The sequence below is a fragment of the Scylla paramamosain genome, chromosome 19, assembly GCF_035594125.1.
Source record: "Scylla paramamosain isolate STU-SP2022 chromosome 19, ASM3559412v1, whole genome shotgun sequence".
Classification (NCBI taxonomy): domain Eukaryota; kingdom Metazoa; phylum Arthropoda; class Malacostraca; order Decapoda; family Portunidae; genus Scylla; species Scylla paramamosain.
In genome coordinates this window covers 12,196,142-12,218,641 of record NC_087169.1, presented here as the reverse complement: position 1 = coordinate 12,218,641, position 22,500 = coordinate 12,196,142, and the positions used below count along the sequence as shown (strand labels likewise).

The following is a 22,500-nucleotide window of genomic DNA, read 5'->3' as shown; positions in this document are numbered from 1 at the left end:
CATTTTGTCTTCCACGGAAAGCGAAAGTAGAAGAGCCAATTTAGTCTTTTTTAGAGAACCCGAATAGGAAATGAAAGTCCTTGAAAATCCATCAGGATATTGAGCAGACGAGAGAGAGAGAGAGAGAGAGAGAGAGAGAGAGAGAGAGAGAGAGAGAGAGAGAGAGAGAGAGAGAGAGAGAGAGAGAGTCAATCGAGACTTTCCCTATTCTTTAATGAGTCGAGAATTGATGATAGTCTGCCATTAAAGCGTCGTTTTTTATACAGACGAATGAGACAAATGATTTCAAAGGGTCCGCAGCGAAGGCAAGAAAGAAAACGGACTGCGGGAGTCGAAGGAGCTGCTGGCAAGGTTTCTCATTTTCTTTGGGAATGAGTAAAGAAAATGGTGTGTCATGCTTTGCTGGCAGCGTGTTGGGTGGGAGGAAGGGATGGGGAATTTATCACGGCAAGAAAATGGCCTTTGAAATATGATGATGATGATGATGATGATGATGATGATGATGATGATACTACTACTACTGCTGCTACTACTACTACTACTACTACTACTACTACTAATAATAATAATAATAATAATAACAATAACAATAATAATAATAATAATAATAATAATGATAATAGATATTTATTACTGGAGTTATTATTAATCCTTAATTGAGAAATGTTTCCTACGTTAATTACGACAATTAGATTTCTTTCAATATTAGAGATATATACCAGTCTGTTATTATTATTTTATTGTTGCTGTTGTTGCTGTTGTTCTTGTTGTTGTTGTTGTTGTTTGTAGTGGTAGCGACGGCGTTACCTGGATGGCAGTAATCAAGGTAAGCCTTCTCGGTGTTCAGTATTACCTGGAAATCATTAAGGTGGATTTTTTTCTCTCTCCTTCCTTACACGTCCTTCCTCTCTTGAAACCTCTTAGCGATTTTCCTCTATCTCCTCCTCCTCCTCCTCCTCCTCCTCCTCCTCCTCCTCCTCCTCCTCCTCCTCCTCCTCCTCCTCCTCCTCCTCCTCCTCCTCCTCCTCATTAGCATGGCAGAGAGGTCCCACTGTTACTTACTGAATATTATCGAAGTCAATTTTCATCGCACGCGGACGAGTGGCTGAAGGTTTTTTGTCCCGCGTCTCGTCCGTAATGGGTGAGTCTTGACTTGACGACGTTTGGACCCAACCCACGTGACGATACTGGAGAGAGAGAGAGAGAGAGAGAGAGAGAGAGAGAGAGAGAGAGAGAGAGAGAGAGAGAGAGAGAGAGAGTGTGTGTGTAGAGGGAAGATATAAAAGAAAGGATAGAAGATAAGATAGGAATGACAAGAAAGCGAGAAAGAGAGAGAGAGAGAGAGAGAGAGAGAGAGAGAGAGAGAGAGAGAGAGAGAGAGAGAGAGAGAGAGAGAGAGAGAGAGAGTGTGTGTGTGTAGAGGGAAGATATAAAAGAAAGGATAGAAGATAAGATAGGAATGACAAGAAAGCGAGAGAGAGAGAGAGAGAGAGAGAGAGAGAGAGAGAGAGAGAGAGAGAGAGAGAGAGAGAGAGAGAGAGAGAGAGAGAGAGAGAGAGAGAGAGAGAGAGAGAGAGAGAGAGAGAGAGAGAGAGAGAGAGAGAGAGAGAGAGAGAGAGTTCATTTGTTATCTTTCATGTTTTTGTGTGCGTTGTGTGCATGCATGTGTGTGTGTGTGTGTGTGTGTGTGTGTGTGTGTGTGTGTGTGTGTGTGTGTGTGTGTGTGTGTGTGTGTGTGTGTGCCATGTCGAAGCCGCTTGGCAAGACTCACGGTTATGGAAGTGAAAAGTTTGGTGTTGTGAGATTGAAGTCGTGAAGGCGGAAGGAACACGTTATCAAGCATGAGGTTTTAGTTGAAAGTTTTGCTGCTTATTATTTTCAGAAATCGTCTTCCGTCACGCCAAAAGGTTTCTCGGGTCAAGTTTGAAGTAAATATCTCGCAAGCTTCGTTCTGACTTAACAGGATTGAATGATTTGCTATGTGTTGACTTTACGTTCCTATCCTGTTTTTTTTTTGTTTTTTTTTTCTTTTTTTCTTTATTAAAGTTAGTGAAGAATGGTCCCTTTTTATACTATTTCGTTAAGTAAGAAAATGGGTAGTTTATATTTTATCTTACAATTGTATGTGAAGGAATGCATCCTTTTTTTTGTGTGTGTGTGTGTGTGTACGATCGTTAAAAAAAAAAGTTAGTCCCTCTTGTTCTTTTCATGATCATAAATTTTAGAAAATGGGTTTCCTCTTATATTAAAAAATATGTCATTGTGAGTGAAAAGATTTATGGTAATAAGGCAAGGCCAACTAAGATACGAAACAGGTGGATGGTCCTCGGTAAACATGATATGAACTCTTGAAGTCAAATAGGGATTCAGTTTGTTCAATTTTTACACTTGTTATAGTGAAGCGAAAGTTGTGAGTGAAATAGACTCTGCTTACATCATCCTTCCACTTATATGTGACAGGATGGACGTTGTAAGCGAAAACAGATTTATTTTATTTAGTTATATCTCTTTACCTGCACTGTGTTCCCTAGTCCATGATCCTTTTTGTCTGTCCGTCAGTCTCTATCTGGAAGCCTTGGACCGCTTTGTCATGGCAAGTGAAAAACCAGGAAAGATGGACTGTGAGAGACACAATGACCCAGACAAGGGCAGATAAAAGTATTCCAGGAGGACAGACATCCTTCGCTCACAGTATTAACAAGGTGAGGTGAAGGTAAAGTTGGGAGGATATGCTGTAGCTGCGCGTCGCCTCTGTGCTCATCTCCGTCTCATTGTCCTTTGAGTTTCTTGTGGATATCCCTTAACCCGGGGCATTAGTAGCAGCAGTAGTAGTTGTAGTAGTAGTAGTAGTAGTAGTAGTAGTAGTAGTAGTAGTAGTAGTTTATTGACACAAACACAAGTAATACAAAAGGTTACAGTCTTGTTTTTGTGCAACGTAAATTGAAAAAAAAAATTGACATCTTGTAGAAGGTAATAGCTGAATCCATCCCCCAGAAAAAGAAAAAAAAAGAAAAAATGAAAAGAAAAATCAAAACATAAGGAAAATATATAAACTCCACACAAAAATCTCAGTACAAGCTGAATCCAAAGAATGTGAGAAGTTAAAAATTGAATACAATGCAGAGCCACTACGACATTCGGGTTTCCACAGTTTACTTTTTCCCAGGTTTCTCAAGGTACTTTTTTTTTTTTTTTTTTTTTCTCTCTGAATTGTAAAACGAAGAGTTCGAACTTCTGTTAACGTGGAGTAACAGTCTTCGGGGGAAATAAGTATACGAATAAAAAACATACTAGTGCCTAACACAATGTAAGAGAAAAAGCAAGGAAGGAAGGAAAGAGGACATGAAAATAATGAAGAAAGAGAAGATATTTTAGAAGAGGAAATGAGAGAATGAAGAAACGATTCATAGGAGAAGGAAGATTGAGAAAGTGAGTTGTCCTTTGAATTCCCCCGCTTGGATTTGAACAGTGGGGCGGATTGATAACCACAGTAGCCCCCACCACACAGAAGCGCAGGTGACATCGGAGCACACACACATTACACAGTTCACCTTCGCCACTTATCGCATAACTCAAAGAAAGGATGAACAGCTGGGTGAGTTGTTCCTGCATAGATTCGAACTGGGACCCGTGGATTCATAGGCAGGCGTGCTGGCCACTAAGCCACTATAACACAGGCGCAGGTGAGAGCGGTACGGTACAAAGAACAGAATAGCAAGGAAAGGCAGACTCTTTCACAGAAAACGACAAAAAAAAACGTCTCATCTGGCGGATTTTCAAGGGACATTGTAATATTACCGTCATGAACTACCTGGGATATATTTTGTTAGGGTTAATTGCCGTGATTATCAATATCCTGTGCGTTGCTTCAGCCATTACCTGAGGTGCTGCGTTATCTCAGGTACGTTTATATCTTGCTACCTGTTGACCTCTCTCGTTATTACTACCTTCCATTACCATCGTTATCTCCTGCCCGTCCTGTCACCTCCATTACTCTTTGGTCTAACAAGCATTTCCGTGGGTAAAGTTTCACCTCTCTGCCTTTATGTCTATCTGTCTATATGTCTGTCAGTCACTCTGTCTTTATTTTATTGTAAGGAGCACTGACTTAGGTGAACGAGGACTAAAAGAACGGAAAAACGGTCCATTGAGGTGCCAGTCCCTAAGGAAAGGTCAAAACGGAACATCCAAAATTGGAGGGTAAGTGTTTTGAAACCCTGCCTGCCTGCCTGCCTGCCTGCCTCCCTCCCTCCCTCCCTCCCTCCCTCCCTCCCTCCCTCCCTGTCTGCCTGTTTGTCTGTGTCCGTCCATCTGTCTGCTTCTCTCTCTCTCTCTCTCTCTCTCTCTCTCTCTCTCTCTCTCTCTCTCTCTCTCTCTCTCTCTCTCTCTCTCTCTCTCTCTCTCTCTCTCTCTCTCTCTCTCTCATTATCATTGTCTATCTGTCTGTCTATCTAAAAATACCCTGATTGGTCGCTCTCTACATCATGGGGGCCATTTTTTCACGGCTGCTCATTGGCTTAGAGTCAGCCATTCAGCATCAGCGAAAAGCGACGTAATTTATCATCTCGGGAGGAGAGAGAGAGAGAGAGAGAGAGAGAGAGAGAGAGAGAGAGAGAGAGAGAGAGAGAGAGAGAGAGAGAGAGAGAGAGAAAGTTTTACACTTTTCTCTCTTCTTTTTTTTTAAATTCTTATTTATTTATTTATTTTTTTTTAGTTTATTTACCTGAACTTTATTTAGGTGCGTAGCAGGAATGTAATTTTCTCTACCTTTATTTATTTCCCCCTTTTACTCTGTCTACCTGTCCCTCTGCGCCTCTTTGTTGCTTTGTTTGTCTGTTTGTTTGTTTATCGAATGTCCTCTTGTCTCTCTTTGTCTGACCGTCTGATTACCTGTCTGTCCGTCTGTCTCTCTGTCTGTTCGTCTGTGTATATGTATTTTTTTTAAACCACCTTTTCTGTGTCTTTGTTATTCTCTCTCTCTGTCTCCGTCTGCCTGTCTGTCTATATGCATTTTTAAGCCACTATTTCTACTTCTTTTTGGTTGTTTTCTCCATTTATCTGTCTCTGTACGTTTGCCTGTCTGTGTCTGTATGTCTATATGTCTCTCTGCCTGTCTATCTGTCTGTGTCTTTCTGTCTGTCTGTCTGTCTGTCTGTCTGTCTGTCTGTCTGTCTGTCGGTCTGTCTATCTACGAGTATCTGTATCTTTCTATCTATATATCTATCTATCTATCTATCTATCTATCTATTTTATCTATTCAAATGTCTATCTGTCTGTTTATCTTTCTATCTATCTTTTCATTCTCTCTCTCTCTCTCTCTCTCTCTCTCTCTCTCTCTCTCTCTCTCTCTCTCTCTCTCTCTCTCTCTCTCTCTCTCTCTCTCTCTCTCTCTCTCTCTCTCTCTCTCTCTCTCTCTCTCTCTCTCTCTCTCTCTCTTTCAGAATTAAGATGGACAAAGTCGAGAACGATGCCCTTCTTCCTTCCTGTCCTTCCTTCACCTTCCTCCTCTCCCTTCCTCTCTCACTTCCTCCCTTTTATTTTCTCACACATCTCGTTTCCTCACTGCGTCACTCTGTTCTTCTCCTTCTTCCTTCCTTTTATTTCACTTTTTGGCCTCATTTTTCTTCTTTATCCTTCCTTTTCTTGTACTATCCTCGTCCCCTTTTCCTTATCATTTTCTTCCCCTCCATCTTTCCATTACTTTACTGGTGTAGTGCTTTCCTTTGTCTTTCTTTCCTTGCTTTCTTCATTCTTTTCTTATGCTTTTATGTTTTGTCTTTCCTTCGTCCTTTCCTGTGTTCTTCCATGTTTCTTTTCTTCCTTCTTTCATTGATTTATTCTTTCGTTCCTTCCTTCCTTCATTCATTCATTAATTTTTTTATTTCATTCCTTTCTTCCTTGCTTCCATCCATCCATTCTTTCTCCCTCTCTTTCATTCCTTCTCCTTTCCTTCCTTTCTTCCATACCTCAATATGTCTTTTCTCCCTTTCCTACCTTCTCCCTCCCTCCCTCCCTCCCTCTCTCCCTATCCCTCGCTCCTCTCTCCACCTTCCCCTTACCATTTCCTTCCCTCCCTTCCCACCCTCCCTTCACTATCACCTAAACCACCCTACCTTTCCTGCTCCTACTACTGCTACTACTGCTTCTTCTGCTGCTCGGAAGACGTGACGTAACATTCTAAATCTTGTTGATGTGGTTTTAAAGTCGTAAATGCCTGTTTATTTTAGTTTACGAGGCAGTTATAGAAAATGGATCCGTGAGCATACTCCCGAATCGGTATTTTTATGTATTATTTTACTCGTGATTTGCCTTCCTGGATATAATGTGGTGCTTACGAGTGGAATGGATTCATATTTATCACTAATCGTCCCAATAATCCCACCGACCAATCATGATCGAAGACAATGGGCGTCATCACTCACCCGCAAATCACTGCACTGGACGTGTTGTTTCTTTCTCTCACGTGACCAATCCCCGCCCGCCACACAGCATCAGCAGCATTCAGGCGGCCAATCACAGCGGACCGTGCGGGCTTACTGGTACAATAGCCGTGGATTCTTGTGTCTGAGTTGTTTGAGTATTCCGTGTTGACTGGCGGAATGAAGAAATGAAAGGGAAGGGACAGTGAGTGGTAAATTATGTAGTTGAGGGAAGGTTGAAAGAGGAAGCGCCTGATTAAATGGTTAGACAAGACTGAAAGAGAATTGAAGGCTGAATTATAAAGTTAAGAGAAACTATGAATGAATATTGAATTGAATAAAGGGTGAAATGTGAATAAGAGATAATTGAAAACTTGATTATAAAGTTGACAGAAAGTAACAAGGAAGAATATAATTGGTTTAAGAAAGAATGTATATTTCTATTTATTTATTTATTTATTTTTTTTGATTTTAATGAAAAAAAGAAAATTCTAAATCTTTTTTATTTCTACAATAGCACATCACGTTTTCGTCATTACAAGCTCAAAACCTATTGTCATTAATGAAATATGTTAAGTAATATTTCCAACATATATTTTCTCAATAGAACCGAAATAGAAGCGAGAATAATTCTGGTGAAAAGTCTGTGTTGTGAAGGCAACAGTGCTAATGATATACAAAACAAGAGTTGATATACAAAACGTCTGCATACAGTAGTCGATATACAAAAAAGAATGGGTATACAAAAAAATCAATATACAGAGGGTTAATGTACAAAGAAGTCTAGGGAGGATGTACGAAAACTTGATATAGAGAATAGCTGACATACTAGACTCGATATACAAAAAGTGCATATAAAGAAAAATCTGCATACTAAAGTCGATGTACTAATCTGTATACAATAAGCAAAGTGAACGTAAAAAAAAAATATATATCGATATGCAACACTCGATGTACAAAAATTCCTTAAAAAAAATAATAAATAAATAATAATAATAATAATTGAAAAAAAAAAAAAAAAAAAAAGGAAAAACGAAAGGGTAGAGATCATTTGGCGGCATTGTGAGGGTGGGCGGCGGGCGGCGGGTGTCTGGGGTAGTACAGGAACGGACAGGGAAACTCGACACTCTTTGGAACGGAACAAGTTAGGGAGAGTTTTATGTGTAATAATTTGTGAAAGTTTTAACGACTCTTGGGTCCAGGTGGAGGTAAACCACTCACAGGTGCTCCTTGGCTCTTTAAACCTGAATATAAACCATTAGGAAGAGTCAAGAGCCACGTGAACGCGTCTTTATATGAGTCAGTATGAGTCTCCGCTAAGCCAGTGGAGTTAGACAAACAGTGAGTGGGAAAGAAGAAGGAAATTATGTAGGAAATTGCAGTATGACAGAATTTGGTTCATTGTAATCCAAGGGAGGGAGAGAGAGAGAGAGAGAGAGAGAGAGAGAGAGAGAGAGAGAGAGAGAGAGAGAGAGAGAGAGAGAGAGTTTTATTCTCTCTCTCTCTCTCTCTCTCTCTCTCTCTCTCTCTCTCTCTCTCTCTCTCTCTCTCTCTCTCTCTCTCTCAAGGAATAAATTTAAAATGCTTATATATTTACTATAAAGGAAAATATTACGCAAATGGATTAAAAATGAGGAAATAAATAACAAAACGAGGATAAAGAAAAGAAAAGCTATCTTTCCAAATCTTATCACATAGAAAAAAAGAAAGACATTTTATTAATGCCCACACACACACACACACACACACACACACACACACACACACACACACACACACACACACACACACACACACACACACACACACACACACACACACACACACACACACACACACACACACAGCGGCGGAGTGAAGGAGTAAACTGCTGGAGAATTAAATTGTTTATATTTTGTGGGTGAGAGCCGTGCGTAAAGAAAATGGGATGTAGGCTTGAAAGAGAGAGAGAGAGAGAGAGAGAGAGAGAGAGAGAGAGAGAGAGAGAGAGAGAGAGAGAGAGAGAGAGAGAGAGAGAGAGGGGCCAAGGAGTATCGAATTGCCATCTTTCACTCTCACGGACTAAAAGTAAGTCCTTTGTCAGACTCTCTCTCTCTCTCTCTCTCTCTCTCTCTCTCTCTCTCTCTCTCTCTCTCTCTCTCTCTCTCTCTCTCTCTCTCTCTCTCTCATATTGCATTGCACGAGGACAAAGAGAAGATTTCGTTTTAAAGTTGTCTTGAATAAATTTTTGCTAACTAATGTGTTTTATATATATATATATATATATATATATATATATATATATATATATATATATATATATATATATATATATATATATATATATATATATTCTCTCTCTCTCTCTCTCTCTCTCTCTCTCTCTCTCTCTCTCTCTCTCTCTCTCTCTCTCTCTCTCTCTCTCTCTCTCACCTATATTGTTATTTAAATTCATTGCTGTGTATATTTCTTTTTATCGTATCGTTAGATCATTTTTGTGCGTTCTGGTGTGTTATTTATTTTATTTTATTTTATTTTATTTATTTATTTTTGTTTTATCTATTTATTTTTTTTGGTGGATTTCGTACCTTCGTTTCGCTTACACTTTTTTCATTCTCTCTCTCTCTCTCTCTCTCTCTCTCTCTCTCTCTCTCTCTCTCTCTCTCTCTCTCTCTCTCTCTCTCTCTCTCTCTCTCTCTCTCTCTCGTTGTGTATTTTATCATTTATTTTACAAATTTTTTTTATTTTTTTCTGTTTTGTACTCTCTCTCTCTCTCTCTCTCTCTCTCTCTCTCTCTCTCTCTCTCTCTCTCTCTCTCTCTCTCTCTCTCTCTCTCTCTCTCTCTCTCTCTCTCTCTCTCTCTCTCTCTCTCTCTCTCTCTCTCTCTCTCTCTCTCTCTCTCTCTCTCTTTCTTTCTTTCTTTCTTTCTTTCTTTCTCTCTCTCTCTCTCTCTCTCTCTCTCTCTTTCTTTCTTTCTTTCTTTCTCTCTCTCTCTCTCTCTCTCTCTCTCTCTCTCTCTCTCTCTCTCTCTCTCTCTCTCTCTCTCTCTCTCTCTCTCTCTCTCTCTCTCTCTCTCTCGACTATTAGATAAATCACCGCGGGCTTTCCTGTTCCCATTTCCCTTTACCTTAAGTCCACGTAAGTCACAGGTTAATTATTGCACTCACCTTTCTCTCCTTACCTGAAGCCTCCTCTCCCACAGTCGTACCTTCATCTCTGCCCCCATAACCTAACTTTGCTTTTAATATGTCCTTCCCTTCATATATCACTAAACCTCGCCTTATCTGTATTTTTCTTATTTGTGCTTCTATTTCCCTTCCTTTTATTACCTCTGTCTGTCTGTGCCGTTCTTGACTTTTTTTTTTGTTATGCTTTTTAATTATTAGCTATACCTTTCTTATTTTTTACTTCTATTTCTTTTCTTTCCTTTCTTCTCTTTGTCAGTTTGTCTGCCATTTTTACCTCTGCAGTGTTTTCTTTGAATTTGTCTTAATCTTCATCCCTCATTTGTTCCTTTAAGTTAATCCTTCCTTTATTTAATCAATTCCTTTACCTTATGTACCATTTCCTATATTCACATTTCTTTTCTTTTAGTCTCTTTCTTACATTCATCACTCACCTGTTCCTACCTTCTCATCATTTCCTTCCTCTGACCTTCTTTTCGCTCTTGTTCACTCCTTCAATTCCTCACGTCCTCCACCTTGTCTGGCTGTCCCACCCTTCTTACCTGTCTCTCTCCTCGTTGCACTTTCTTATACATTTCTTCACCTAACTGTGTTCCTGTATTATCATCACACCTAAGCTTTCCCTCCTCGTCTCTCTCACTGTTTCTCTCCTTTCTCTCTTCTTTACTCTTTCATTCTCTCGCTTCTTTCTCCTCTCTTTTCTCTCTCATTCCTTCTTTCTCCTCTTCTTCCTGCCTTACCTTTTCTTCACGTTATTTCCATGTACTTCTTCACCTTTCATATCCTTCATTCTTCTCCTTCCTTCGTTTATTTCTCATTTTACTAACTTTTGTGTCCTTAAACTCTCCGTACCCTTCTCTACCTTTCCTTCCATCCTTCCACGCCACGCCATCCATGGAAGCGACAGAAAATGTAACAAAATTTCAATAATATTTTCCATTCGAACATAACGTTGTAAAGTCGCAGGAAAAATGTTGACGTGCGTATGTTTTGGAGCGACATTTTGCAATTTTTTAACCCGGGCAGGTGGAAGGAAGTAAGGTGAAGGTCACGCGCGTTGCTTCGTGTTACCCTTTCCAGTGTTAACGAATTTGGAAAGATTATCCCGCAGCGTATGGTGGATTTATGCTGTGCTTCCCGGGGATCACTGGTTCTGTGTGGGTAAGTGGAAAGGTGTGCTTTTATTTTATTTCTCTATGTATTTTATTTCCGTTTTTGTTTCTGTCTCTTGTTGTTGTTTTGTGATATGTCATGTGTGTGTTTGCGTGTGTGTGTGTTAGTAGGTGTGTTTCTCATTGTTTTGTGGGTTTTGTTTTATGATTCCATCTTCTCTAATTTGATGGTAACTAAGGAAATGATTCTTTGCTTTAATGGTAGTTGTATTGGTGGTGGTAGTTGTGGTAGTAGTAGTAGTAGTAGTAGTAGTAGTAGTAATCACAGGCAGGAATGATAGTAGCAGCAGTAGCAATAATAGGAACAGAAAAGTATTACATGATTACGGCTAAACACACACACACACACACACCACTGCAAGTGCTCCTGGAGCGACTGCAGACGTGGACGGAGGAGAGCAGGATGACCATCAACCACAACAAAACTGTGGTGATGCATTTCTGTACCTCCTCTGTACCAGTGCCCCCTCCCCAGCTCTCAGTGGGCCCTCACCCCCTCCAGGTAGTCCGATGTGCCAAGCTCCTCGGAGTCACGGTGGACGACCAGCTGACCTGGAAGCAGCATGTCGCCAGCACCATAAGATCAGCTACCTACAGGCTGTACATGCTGCGCAGACTCAGGTCGCTGGGGACGCCGACAGATGAGTTAAGGGGGGTGTATCTTACTTTCATCCTCCCCAAACTCATGTACGCCTCCCCAGCGTGGTCCTCCTCCCTCACACAAACTCAACAGCTACAGTTGGAGAGTGTGCAGAAAAGGGCGTGCAGGGTCATCCTTGGCCCTGCATACACCACCTATGAAGAAGCCCTGAACACCCTGAAGCTGTCTAGACTATCCACCAGGTACAGTGAGGCTCTAGAGAAGTTTGGAAGGGGACTTCTGAATCATCCACGTCTCAGAAACATGCTGCCGCCTGACGCGCCTCGCCCTACCCGTGCCACCAGACACCACAATAAGATAACGCCCCTAAAGGCGCCACGTACGGACCGGTACAGACTCAGTGCGATTCCCACCATGGTGCGAGCCATCAATCAATAGTCTCTTCTAGATTTGACTTACCTTTAGGATTAATGTCAAGTATTTCCCCACCCCCAATGTACATTTTCAGTTTGTTGACTGCCTAAAGAATAAACCGTTTATTATTATTATTATTATTACACACACACACACACACACACACACACACACACACACACACACACACACACACACACACACACACACACACAACCGACCAGCCTGCCTCCATCCTAATGCAGTGGTCAGGTAATCGGTCAGACTTAAGACCTCCCTTCCTCTCTCCCTTCCCCCAGTCGGGTCACGCCAGGTCAGGGTTGGGGGGAGCAGTTGGGGCGGAAGATTTACCTGTGCGTCGGACATACAAACGTTCACCTGTGTGTTTATTAAGGAAAAATATGACCTTGAGTTTCACGTGTGGACTGCTTCTTAAACCATGCCTTGAGAGAGAGAGAGAGAGAGAGAGAGAGAGAGAGAGAGAGAGAGAGAGAGAGAGAGAGAGAGAGAGAGAGAGAGAGAGAGACTTACTTAGAAATATATGGAACAGATACGAGAATATACAGAAAGAAAATTAAAAAAAGGAAAAGGAAGGGAGGAGGAACGTAAGTGAAAGGAGAGAAAAGAGAGAACCAGAAGGAACTGAGAAAGGGAGATATTAAACTAAACGAGGCTGAAGCAAGTTAGAGAGAGAGAGAGAGAGAGAGAGAGAGAGAGAGAGAGAGAGAGAGAGAGAGAGAGAGAGAGAGAGAGAGAGAGAGAGAGATGGGGGACAAAATATAAATGTGCCATGCATGTGTTTATTGTTGTGAAAATGAAGTAATTTTAGAGTGTCATCATTGCATAATTAATACAGCCCAGCAGGCTCTCAATTAGGCGTGAGTAATGAGGTTCCCACGGGGCTGATTTACCTGCAGATTCACCTGAGTGATCATCACCACCAGCACTAAAGCATATCTAGACGTGACAAAGGCTGCACACTCTCTCTCTCTCTCTCTCTCTCTCTCTCTCTCTCTCTCTCTCTCTCTCTCTCTCTCTCTCTCTCTCTCTCTCTCTCTCTCTCTCTCTCTCTCTCTCTCTCTCTCTCTCTCTCTCTCTCTCTCTCTCTCTCTCTCTCTCTCTCTTTCTAGTCGCTTCAGTCTCCTTTAGTTCAATCTCTCCCTCCTCAACTTCTTTTTCTCTCCTTTTACTCTCCTCTTTCTCTCCCTCCCTCGTCCCTTCCTTTTACTTTTTATTTACTCTTTTGTCAGTTCTCCTTTATCCATCCATGTGCTTCTACGTAGGTCTCTCTCTCTCTCTCTCTCTCTCTCTCTCTCTCTCTCTCTCTCTCTCTCTCTCTCTCTCTCTCTCTCTCTCTCTCTCTCTCTCTCTCTCTCTCTCTCTCTCTCTCTCTCCACGTTCGTTCATTCTTCTTTGTCTCATTAATGTAAATTTGTAATGGTGCAAACTCTTTCTTCATATATTGTGTTTCTGTGTTTTGAACTCTGTAATTTTATACTTGTCTGAGTTTCACATGTGAAATATTTGAGGCCAAGCGAAGCAGTGATGTAAATGTTAACAAAGGAGATAAAGGAAGAGAAGGAGTGGTGGTAGAGATAGAAGTAGCAGAAGATAAGAGAAGGCAGATATGCAGAATGAAAAGAGCAAGAAGAGTAACAGAAGATGGAGGGCAGGAAATTAAAAAAAAAAAAAACTTTCACTCATCTTCTTTGTCATGCCATTTTTTATACCTTACCACGTTTTTTGTTACTATTACTATTATTTTACTGCACCACAATCTTAGGTGCTCTTAACGTTTTGTATTGCTGTCATTTTACTCCCCCACAAATCTCGTTGCTTTTTAACATTCTGTAGCGGCGCCATATGACTGCCGTGTTGCGGCACTAAATTTTAAAAGCCTCAAATCAATCACTCATGCCTCAGAGTAGTTCAGTTTCTTGCCAACTTTCCAGAACTATATATTCCCGTGTATTTTCTTTCCCATCTGTAAGCTGATTTGATAACTCCTATTAACAGCAGATGCAGAGAGACCGAGAGACTTCATAATTTGTAAACTAATTTGATCGCTCGTATTAACACGAGACGCAGAGAGACAGCAACTCACTCATCGTCAGCATCACAGTGTCGTCTCGGGATTAACCGGTGTGACGTGATGCCTGGAATAGCTTCATCTTTCATTCCTTACATCGTGTAATTGATAAAGTGTGTCGTAACGCCGTTCGAGGGACACGTGCTGATGATTATGACTCAAGTACAAGTTTTGGTTTAGATTTCTAGTGTACTTGAAATTGGAAACGACGTTAATTATATGTACTATTGAGAAAACGTCAACCTGGTACAAGCCTGAGTGAAGAAAACACAAAACTGGGTGTGTTATTTATTTATTTATTTATTTTTACCAGGAGATCAACATTTTCCTATGCCTTCAGGACAATTCACTAGTTTTCATTTATTTTTTCATGCATTCCTTATACCAGGTTAGAGTTTTTTTCCCAACGGTACGTGTGTCTGTGGAATGTCATGCGGCACCACGCCACATATATATCAATGCGTCTTTCCTCCGCCTTACTCTCGATATTAACATGTAAATTCAATATAGAATCCTCATACCCTGTATGTGCTAGATTTTCAGACCGTTCACTCACAATACACCAATGCATGGGATATCAGGTACATGAAATATGGTTTCCTTTGTCCGTACAGTTTCATTTGGTAGAGTAGCCTTGATGTGGCATAGTCACCGAAAGGCTTAACAATACCTGTATGTAACTTATAAAGCTATAAAATATTACCATAGCAATAAGGGAAGAGGAACGTCGCATGATACGGCTGTAGACTTTTGTATTGAATCAACAAAATAAAGCGTTAGTTTACTTATTCTATATTGCATTTACTTTATCTTTACGTCTTTAATCCTCTTGAGTCCAGTGGCTGTCTTATGCTCTTACTTTAGGGAAAGATTACACGATTTTACGAAGCTTAAGGTGCTGTCTTACGATCAGTGACCTATGTGTTGTGTCAAGCAAAATTCCTGGTCTAAAATCATCTAGTTTCGTACGATTTAGAGTTGAAATGGACTAATTTATTATGTTGCAAGAAGTAATCCGGGTTTTAAGGGTGACTCTCTGCCTCTTGTAAGTTAAATTCGTGGAGATTCGTGATTTTCGATGAAGGAAACCAAGACGTAGCGTGTTCCCTCTATAGACTCGCGCACTACACACCAGCAACAGATAACGCATGTACTTTTTAGGCTTTCAGGGTAAAATTAGGTAAATGAAATGTGTAATGCTCTGTCCGGAGAGTTTTACTTGATATGCCGCCGTGGGTGTAATTATAAATCTAAAAATATAATGCGTTTTTTCCTTTTTTTTTTTTTTTCTTTTTTTTTTTTGTGTGTGTGGTTGAGGCAGACTGGGCACTCTGAATATATGGGTAAGCGGAGCACGGGCCGGAGAGTGCAGCAAGGGAAATTAATTGGTATCACGAATTTCCTGGGAATATATTATAAAACATGTCTTTTTTCTCGTTTTCTTCCTTTTTTTCTTTGCGCTTTGTTTCCTGTCTTTCTTGTTCTTATCTCTGTTATTTATTGGTTCTCTTCCTTTTCTTTTTTTTCTGCTCTTTTTTTCATTTATCTTGATTTTACTTTCCTTTCCTTATTATTAACTTTCTTTCATTTTATTATTTATCTCATAGTTGTTATTTTCTTCTTTTCCGCAACATTTTGTTTTTCCAACCTCTCATCTCACTTTACTTGTGTACGTCCTCCTCCTCCTCCTCCTCCTCCTCCTCCTCCTCCTCCTCCTCCTCCTCCTCCTCCTCCTCCTCCTCCTCCTCCTCCTCCAGGTATGTGGCATTGCTGGCACCCTCAATATCGTCCTTTTTAGCCCTATCAGCTGATATGTGACACTCCTCCTTCCCCTTCTCTTCTTCCTTCTCCTCCGCCTTCTTTCCTCGTCTTCCCTGCTTCTTTCTCCTTCCTCTCTTACTCCTTTTCCTAATCTTCGTTCTTCACCACCCACCGCCACCGCCACTACCTCCTCCTCCTCCTCCTCCTCCTCCTCCTCCTCCTCGTTCTAACCAAGAGCAGAGAACCTGATGCCTTTCTCTACTGCACTCTAAGTCTCAGAAGCGACCTTATATCCTTTTTTTCCTCTCTCTCTCTCTCTCTCTCTCTCTCTCTCTCTCTCTCTCTCTCTCTCTCTCTCTCTCTCTCTCTCTCTCTCTCTCTCTCTCTCTCTCTCGTCAGGAAAATGGGAAACACAATCAGCAAATGGACCTCCCTTCAGTGTAGATTTCAAGGTCGTTGAGGCGACGAGCGACTCAAGAACAACCGCGGGATTGATTACCTGAAGAAGACGCTGACGGAGGGGAGGAGGAGGAGAAGGCAGAGGAGGAGGAAGAGGAGGAGGAGGAGGAGGAGGAGGAGAAAGAGGAGGAGGAGGTGGTGGTAGTAGTGGTGGTGGTGGTGGTGGTGGTGGAGGAGGAGGAGTAATAGGAGAAAAGACTGGAATAACATAAGGAGGATGTGGAAGAAGAGAGGAGGTTAAGTTTAAATGTCGGAGGTAAAGAGAAAATGAGAGAGAGAGAGAGAGAGAGAGAGAGAGAGAGAGAGAGAGAGAGAGAGAGAGAGAGAGAGAGAGAGAGAGAGGGAAAGGATTGTGTTCTAGTGTTATGGTGTTTGGTAGAGTTAGTGGCGTGGCTGATTGCGTGGAGAGAGAGAGAGAGAGAGAGAGAGAGAGAGAGAGAGAGAGAGAGAGAGAGAGAGAGAGAGAGAGAGAGAGAGAGAATATGTGACAACTGACTTAATTTATTATTGTTGGTTGAAAAGGTAGTTGTAGGATGGAGGAGTAAACACAGGATATGTGATCAGAGAAGAGCAAAGGAAAGTGTGAAAAATTACTACATATTCAAGCAGAGAGAGAGAGAGAGAGAGAGAGAGAGAGAGAGAGTAACATCAGTACATAGGAAAAGAAATAGGGAAGATGTAATAAAAAAAAGATGATAAAAGAATGGAAAAAAGACCATACAGAAGAATAAGATTTACTAGGAAGTGGAGAGGTAGCAGGTAGGAAGGACTTATAATGGGAAGTGGGTATTAGGAGATTACAAACAACATGGAGGTGGGGATTTACCTGATAGATATGAGAAAGAGAGAGAGAGAGAGAGAGAGAGAGAGAGAGAGAGAGAGAGAGAGAGAGAGAGAGAGAGAGAGAGAGAGAGAGAGAGGAAAATTTTTATCAAAATTTTTATCAATATATAGCCAAGGGGAAACTATACTATAAGAAACTCAGATAATGGTATTTTTAAAGGTTATAGCTGAGTAAGAAGAGTACGTAAGAGAGAAGGATTCTTACTGATATCTCAAGGAGAGGATGTACAGACACATGAAAAGAAACCGATTTACTGACGATGAAAGGAAAGGAAACTACAGAAACTAAGAAGGAACTTACCAACGTACAAACTACAAAAAAAAAAAAAAAGCCTGTCCACACCAAGAAACATTGTTTGAAACAGTGTTTGCAAACTGTTTGCACATTGTTTGCAAACACTTTGAAACTTTCCAAACAATGTTTCTTGTCCAGCCCTCAGTTGTCGTCCTGCCTGCGTTGAGTGTAGAGGTTGCTGCAGCAGCCAATGTATTTTATTTGGCACTTTTGATAAATTCATGAAAGGGTAACAAAAAGAAAAGGTTGGGTAAAGAAATTTTTTGAAAAAGGAGCCCTTTATGGTGACTTGCTTCTGGTGGATTGAGAGTAAGTAGATGGACCAGGTGTCATCAATTTTCTTCGGATGTCCACGACTGACTTTGAAGTGCTTTTACGGATGTTGCTCCCACAGGTTAAAATTTGAGATTATTTTACAATAATTTCTTAAATCCTGACTAAAAATAAAAATTTCAGAAGGTCTCCAGAAATTACTGACAATTTGGCAACACTACCGATTCATCGTCACCTCCGCCGCACACGCGCGCGCACGCACACACACACACACACACACACACACACACACACACACACACACACACACACACACACACACACACACACACACACACACACACACACACACATACTGTTTCCCATTCTGGATGGGAAACAAATACACGTGAAAGATTGTTTCCAAACAGTTTGCAAACTGTTTGCAAACAGTGTTTCCAAACAGTTTGCAAACAGTGTTTCCAAACAGTGTTTCCTGGCAGGCTTTAAGACATAAGGGATTTGACATGAAAAACGTGAAAATAAACATTAAGAAGAAAGCGACTTAATGACGATGGAAGGAAAGGATACTACAGAAAACTAAGAAACTAAGACAGAAGGAACTCACCAACCTACAAACACAAAAAAAAAAAAATACAGAAGCTAAGACAGGATGGACTTGACTTACCAAGAAACTCACGGACAGTTGAGAAAAGAAATGATAAAAACTTCGGGAACTTGAAAAAGAAGGGAGTACTGAAGCTAAAAGAGAAGGGGGTCACTTTGGACACACTCGCTTACATTTAGCCCTTTCCCAGCGACATGTAACCATTCTTGGCACTAAAAACAATGTATGGAATTTGTATTAGTATCTACAAAAAAAAAAAAAGATAGGTTTTGCAATTTGTAGCTGTTTTAATGTTTAGCAATGACTGTAGCACAAGAAATGTCTCACAGAGTGGTTGAGGAGAGATGTGTCAGATAGCAGTGTAAGGAGGAGGAACGCACGGACAATGAAGAGAAATAATGCAAACCTCATGTGCTTAACTCTTATAGTGGTAGTCAGTCTTCCTCATAATCACCTACGCCCTTTAAAAACTCATTTATTGTACTACAGTCTCTTAAAAACTTGTCTTGCTCACCGAATATGAAAATGATCTCATATTCCGTTCTTCCTTATTTCCTTACGGACGCTTGATGGAAAACGGACTTTCAAACACTCAGAAGAGAGAAGTAACCACGGACACTTTAAAAGAGTAAGATCCACGGACGCGTAAAAGAAAAACAAACTTACAAACACAAAAGACAAAGGAAGGTGAACATTTAAAAGGGAAAGGAAATCACGGACATGCGGACCTGTCTAAGGGAAAGGACCACGGAGACCTACAAGAGAAAGGACACACAGATACATTTAAAGGATAAAGGAATCATGGACACTGACGAGTAAAAGAGAGCGAATTTACATACACACTTTAATGATGGTAAATTTTAATGAAACATCCTTGAGATTTTTTTTTATGTGACGGAGACTTGTTAAATATTGTAATATAAGTCTTATAAGTAGACTAATGTAAACCAAGATCTTTTTAGAAGCACTGTGTTGTGTATTTTGCCTCTTGGTCAATAAATCTGCTATTATTAATTACTATTATTGTTGTTACTATTATTATTATTATTATTATTATTTATTATTATTATTATTATTATTATTATTATTATTATTATTATTATTATTATTATATTCAAAGGAGAAGAAAATCACGAACATGTACGAAGAGAAAAAAAAAAACATACACATACGTATATTTCAAAGAGAATGGAATCACGGACAAAAAAATAACAGACAATGAAAAAGAGAAAGGACACATTGAACAGCAAACACTTAGAGCGAGGAAGAGAGAAACAGGCAGAAAGGTAGAAGCAGGTCTGTCAAAGAGAGTACCTAGACGAGAGGAAATGTGCTTAAGGGCATTGGGAAGTGAGGGCAGGGGGAGTTGGAGAGGTGTGCTTTTGGAGACGAAGTGAGGGAAATGAAGGGTACGTTAGGGAAGGTGCAAGGAAGAGTTGTATCTGTGAAAAGGGAAGAGAGGGAAGGTAAACTGAGGTGGGGAAGGAAGGACGAAATATTTGTCAAAGGAAAAGATTTATACAAAAGGAGGATGAGGAAGTGAGGATGCTGAGTAAGATTCAGGGCAGGTGTTGATCGAAGGAGAGAGAGAGAGAGAGAGAGAGAGAGAGAGAGAGAGAGAGAGAGAGAGAGAGAGAGAGAGAGAGAGAGAGAAGGGGAAATGGACTGATTGAAATATAAACGTAGGAAAAAATAAAGAAAAGAGAAAGGTAAGCTAAAAATAATAACAATGGTGATGTGTATAAATGAATAAGCTACTAACGTGTGTGTGTGTGTGTGTGTGTGTGTGTGTGTGTGTGTGTGTGTGTGTGTGTCGTCATGGAAGAAGAGGTGAAAGAGGAAATGAACTGGTAGAAAGAAAAGAGTAAGAGAGGGAGAAGGAAATAGATTTGCTGGAGGAAATGAAAGGAAATATTTCTGGCTTTGGAAGCAGAAAATATATAGAGAGAAACATCAAGGAACAAATAAATATCACGTGTAATATTAGGAGAAAATAGTCATTGCTGAAAGATGATAATGGTGAGAAATGGAGCGGGAAAAGCTGGAAGAAGAAGAAGAAGAAGAAGAAGAAGAAGAAGAAGAAGAAGAAGAAGAAGAAGAAGAAGGGGAGAAGAGTGTGACGTACATGTTGGCAATGGAAAACGGAGGAAACAACAGGAAACAAATTAATAAAAATTGTAGCAGAAAACCACGCATATTGATTTGTTAAAAGAAATATATAATAATACAAACAATAAATAAATAAATAAAAAGATATTAAAATAGTGACCAGGAGATCATTGACAATTAGAGAAAATCAAGAAGTTAAAGATAATATTAGCGAAAGTTAAGCCTGCAGATACTGAATGTATTAGGATTAGCAGCAAAAACATGAAAACACGGTTGATGAAAATGGTGAAATTGTGACGATTACTGCAAATCAAGTCAAGGATGATGAAAATATGGCTACTAATGATGATAGTGATGATGATGATGATGATGATGATGATTGTGGTGGTGACGATGAATTAGGATCCACGTAGAGAAACTTTTTTTTTTATTCATTTGTATTTTTATTTTGCATGATTCTGAAAATATGGGCCAAGTTGTTTTGGTTTGGGGGAGAAAAATATGCAGAATTTTGTTTATTTGTTTTGTTTCTCGTAATTGTGTAGCTTTCTCTGTGTGTGTGTGTGTGTGTGTGTGTGTGTGTGTGTGTGTGTGTGTGTTTGCAATATGAAGACAAAACTGCATTTCTGCGTATATATTTGCTTTTCAGTACCGTAACAATTTCTCTCTCTCTCTCTCTCTCTCTCTCTCTCTCTCTCTCTCTCTCTCTCTCTCTCTCTCTCTCTCTCTCTCTCTCTCTCTCTCTCTCTCTCTCTCTCTGGTCACGTAGGACAGGTAATTAACAGTTGAATGCCTCGCCCACCTGCCAACACCTCACCTTCCCGCTTTCTCTCAGCCAATAATGTGCCAAGATTTCATTTTTTCCCTCGCTGTGTTATTAATGGCGCGCACTGGTCATTTTATCGCCGCGCAGAAATAGTCATGCGCTGGTGCTGTTAGTGGTGTCTTATGTGTGTGTGTGTGTGTGTGTGTGTGTGTGTGTGTGTGTGTGTTAGGTATTGTGTTTGTAATATGCTTTGATTTCCCACTGATATTTACTTTTATTTGTTTGTATGATTTTTTTTTCATTCTCTTTTGTTTATAGTTTCGGAAATTTCTATCCATTTTGCGTGCACTTTTATCTTTCTTTCTTTCGTGATATGATTTCATCTGTATTGGAATTCCATGTTTGCCTCCCCTTTAAAAACGCGACATATTACGTTTTCCATTTTTTCCGTCTGTGTCAGTATGTTAATGTGAAATTCTGTTATATATAGAGCTATGGGTTACTTTCCCCTTTAAAAATGCGGAGGTATTACATTTTGCTGCATTTTCTCCGCTACATGGGAATGAAAGCGTGAAAATTATATATATATATATATATATATATATATATATATATATATATATATATATATATATATATATATATATATATATATATATATATATATATATATATATATATATATGTATATGTATATGTATATATATATATATATATATATATATATATATATATATATATATATATATATATATATATAAAGGTAGGAATTACTTTTTACAAATTTCTTTTTCGAGGCTCTTTTTTTTCCCGTGAGGGTCAAGAGGTTTTCTTCTGCTTGTTCTTTGTGTTCCTTTGTGTCCTAGGGGTGATATTGCGATTCCTTTTATATAAAGCAACGAATGACTTACAATTTTTTTTTTCGATATTAGTTTTTTTTTTCTTTTTAGATTGCGTTGTGTAGGTTATTGATAGGTATGCCAGTCATTGTTCTTCATTTGTGTTCTTTTGTGTCGAATACCTGAGAACACGGTTGAAGGTGACACGTGACGAGCAGCCTTCCATGTGCGTGTCGCGGCTCAGTACCGCCGCCGACCAGGGAAACGTGAAGACATCAGAGAGAACACACACAGCAGCCGAGGTGGTAAGGGAGGTGGGACGGCTAGTCTATGAGAGATTGATAAAAATTGGAACTAGCGACTCTTCAAGATAAATAGAGATGTAATTACAGGATATACGGGGTTAATGAATGAATAGTAACGTTTAAATAGTTACATTAGGTTCAGAACATGGCTCTTTGAATTGTGTGTCATTTAGTGCGAGAAAAGTAGCGATCGTTCGTTATCTTCGTTTCCTGTGTGTTTTCCTTTTACATCTCATATTCCTACGTTTTCTAGATTTATGTTCAGTTTTCTCTCTCTCTCTCTCTCTCTCTCTCTCTCTCTCTCTCTCTCTCTCTCTCTCTCTCTCTCTCTCTCTCTCTCTCTCTCTCTCTCTCTCTCTCTCTCTCTTAATTTTCTTTTCTTTT

The 22,500-nt window shown here is 39.9% G+C and overlaps 1 protein-coding gene across 3 annotated transcripts in view; it reads left to right on the top strand.

The window, feature by feature from the left end:
* The window catches only part of LOC135109641 (cell adhesion molecule 1-like), a 395,699-nt gene that overhangs the window by 180,529 nt on the left and 192,670 nt on the right, over positions 1-22,500 (top strand). The window lies entirely within an intron of this gene.